Source organism: Rattus norvegicus, chromosome 15 (assembly GCF_021556685.1).
Source record: "Rattus norvegicus strain SHRSP/BbbUtx chromosome 15, alternate assembly SHRSP_T2T, whole genome shotgun sequence".
Taxonomy (NCBI): Eukaryota; Metazoa; Chordata; class Mammalia; order Rodentia; family Muridae; genus Rattus; species Rattus norvegicus.
In genome coordinates this window covers 22272372-22276269 of record NC_141548.1, presented here as the reverse complement: position 1 = coordinate 22276269, position 3898 = coordinate 22272372, and positions in this window count along the sequence as shown.

The window sequence follows — 3898 nt, the reverse complement described above, 5'->3', positions numbered from 1 at the left end:
TCACATTAGCCACACATTCCACCTCTGAGCTACACTCTCAAATCCATCTTGACTTTGTATGAAATACGTGGGGAGTTTAGACAGCGTGGGTCGAATCCCTCTTACCTTCCTCATCTTTAAGGAGCAGTAATGGACATGAAGACCTGAAGGCAGGGATTAGCTCATAGCAATATGTCAATATAACTTGACCTTGACCTTGACCAGTGTTGAGGGTCTAGATTCAAAATTCATCCTGGGGACCTCTGGTGGCATCTTACAGGCACTAATAATAAAACTGATTTGGAAAAGAGGCTGAGGGTAGACGCTGAACTAGGCAGCTGCCCTCGGTGTCACCCTCACACGGCCTTTGACTGTATAGCAGCACGGCTCGGTCCTTAGCGTAACCTCTAGGAACTCTTGATCTTACAGGACAGCTGGAGTGGAGGTCCAGCAGGTTGGCTTTGTTTATGGGTAAAGAAGATAACAAACGAGGACCTGCTAAGAGGAGATCACCGGAAATAGCTTAAGCAACTGATTCTTTAGATAGAAGTGGTGAGGTTGGGAACCAGAGAGGCACATCCATGATTGTGGAAATTAATGTACTGCATGCATGTGGGCACAAATGCCACCGTGTATGTGTGTGTCCGGCTTCGAGGACTGATTTATAGGGTCAGCTTTCTCCTTATACCTTATGTGGGTTCTTGGAATGAACTAAGGTTTCTGGGCTTGCCCAGAAAGGACTTCTACCTGAGTCACCTTTCAATGTCAGGCACCCTATTGGTTCTGATCGTCTAGAGGAATGGTCCTCAACATGTGGGTCTTGACCCTTTTGGGGGATTGCATATCAGATATCCTGTATATCAGATATTTACACTATGATTAATGACAGTAGCAAAATTACAGTTATAAGGGACGAATAAAACAATTTTATGCTCTTTTGACTGGGCATCACCCCAACACAAAGAACTGCATTGAAGGATCAGAACATTAGGGAGGTTGAGAACCACTGCTCTAAAGAATCCTGTGGGGGAAATTACTATGAGAATTCGATGTGTCAAGAACTTTATAGGCATATGGCTTAGTATCAAAAGGAAATTAGAATCGGGGTTGGGAACAGTCGGGAACCCCAGTAATTCTCCTGTCCGCTCCTCCTTCACTATTTCCTCTCTCCAACTTGAGTTGCTTGTGTTCCACTCACAAAATGGAGAACATGTGTATTCCAACTACTTAACTGTAAGACAACAGGGAAATCTGCATGCTCCATGCAGTCTTAATTTTGTGAACTGCCGTCAGGAGAGTGAAGTCACAGTAGCTTACAGAGGGAAATGCAGAAGTTCCTAGGTAAAGTCAGATAGCTCGAATGGTGTCATATGCACCCTAAAGGATGTCTGTGTTTTTGGGAAGGCAGTTAAAGAAAGATAACGAAAACCCTCGGGGGAACATGTTGCTATTCTTCATGGTCAATACAACTAGGTTTAGCTTACCCAAGGGACAGACACACCTTTGATGTGCTACAAGGGCATTTCCAGGAAGGTTTAACTGAGGGGAACAAGTCAGCCTGAACGTAGGTGGCTGGGGGCTTGGATGGAAAAAGCTGACTACTGAAAAGTCCTGTCCATGTTCCCAGGCCTTCTGTGAAGTGAACCGAACTGCTCTGCTGTGTCACCCCCTTCCAGACGGACCACACCACTGCCACCACGAACCAAAATAAGCCCTTCTTCCTTCAAGGAGGAAGGTATTTTGATAAAGCAGAGATTATACAGAGAATTAGCTAAAACAGAGAAGTGTAGAGAAAGATATAGAAATACTGTTTGGTCTGACAATATTGGGTGTGAGGAAGTAAGAGATTGCCTTTAGCCTCAGGTGGGTAATGAATATGTAATTTAAGAGGTAGGGAGAATCAAAGATTGGGTAATCAAAGGGGAGGAGGGAAACTGGGTTCAATGTTTTTAAGGAGGAGCAAGGAGGAAAGTACCAAGCAAGGGACTTTCATTTGTTGATTCAGCTGAATGTCCCCTCATCGGAACCTGGGATTCCTTTACCTCAAGTGTAGCAGACATTTCTTTCCCATGAACTATTTAGTTTCTCTTCCTCTCAAGGATGACTTCGTGGGTTTAATCATTATTATTCGGATACTCTCCTGCCCACTGACCACTCCTCAGAACCTAGAGTTCGGCACATGAGCCTCCGTGCAGAAAGCACCCGTATCTTCCCACTCTTCCTTAGTCTGTGCTCCTCTGCTCCCTCAACTCAGAAAGGGCAGTTCCGTGTGTAGCCATGAAGGTTTTGAGGTTATACCTATATGTTTTAAGTGTTTTGCATCTTAAAATAATATCTCTTGGATTTAGTCCGTCGGATGTATTTCCTTCCTCGGCCTTCATTTCCAGTTGTATTTCATACGTAGTCGGCTGATGTGTTTTTGAGTCATGGTAGTTCCCCAAGCAAGTTGCTTGACCCTGTGCTCCAAGCTTTTCATCCAGGAAATTGCTAATTAATTTTAATAACATATCAGAATTATTCTGCAAGACAAATCTACCCCGAGCGCTTCGAAATCTATTTAAGACTCTCCTTCCTCCCTGATGGATCTTCATTCTCTCTCTAACCCTTCTAATGCTTTTCTAAAGAGAGCCATGCCCCAGGGCTCAAGCTATGCCCCTCTGCAAACTCCTCTGATTATGCACCTAATGTTTGCGTCTCCCATCACTCAAGGTCATATGCTGACATCTAGCATACAGATGAGAGGCAAGAGGGACTCATGAGGTAATGGGGTTAGATGAAGTCATGGGGGCAGTTCTCAAGGTGGGTTTAGTGCCACTACAAGAAGAGACAGCAAGAGCCCTTTCTTCTCTCAGGAGTACAAGAAGAGACCAGTTGATCATACAGTGTGATGGCAGCCATCTGTAAGCCAGAAGGAGGCAGGGTCCTCTCCAGATGAAAGCTTTAACATTTTTTCCTGTTAATTAACATATTCATTCACTTTACATCCCGATCACAGCCCCAATCCACACCCCCTTCTCCTCCTAGTTACCCTCTCACACTGCCCCTCCTTCCCTCTGCCCCTCCCCTTCACTTCTGAGAACAGGGAGGGCCCTCCCAGGGAACCAATCCACCCTGGCACCTGAATCACTGCAGTTACTGAGGCCAAATAAGACAACCTAGTTAGGGGCACAAACATCAGAGTCAATCTCTGATCCAGTTGCTGGAGGACCCTCATGAAGACCAAGCTGCACATCTGCTACATGTATGCAGTGGGGGGAGAGCAGGCTAGGTCTGGTCCGTGCTTGCTCTTTGGTTGGTAGTTTAGACTCTGGAAGCCCCCATGGTCCAGGTTAGTTGAATCTGTAGTCTCTTTGTGGGGTCCCTGTACCTTCTGGGTTCCTCAATCCTTCTTTCAACTCTTCCTCAAGCTTTCCTGAGCTCCATCTAAGGTATACCTACCTTAATGTTTTGACAATACTTTGCAGCGTCGACAACCGTGAGAAATCAGTGTCAGCTCAGCTGCCTTCTCTATGGTATTTTAATAAAGCAGACATTATTACTGTCCTCTCAAGATTTGTTTCCTTCTGGTTTCATCTGACCTTCAGTCCAGATTGTTCATTGCTTCATTCAGGTGTTGTGCCATGAGCTCAAGTTGAACAGGTTCGGGTTCAACATGTCCGCCTGGCAGCCACGGAGACTCTTCGACTTGCTGTTTCTTCACCTTTGTGTACATTGGTGACAAAGACGCATGGTTTTACCCACTTCTAATGGGAGCTGTTATTTTCCTGTCTCTAACACAGTCCTTTTCAGAGCACTGGTGGTAAGTTCCCTTTTCGTTTTGTTTTTAAGACAGGGTCTGACTGTGCAGCCCAGACTGGCCTAGAGTTTGTGATGTAGACCGCTCTAGACTTGAACTCACGCAGATCCACTTGCCTTTGCC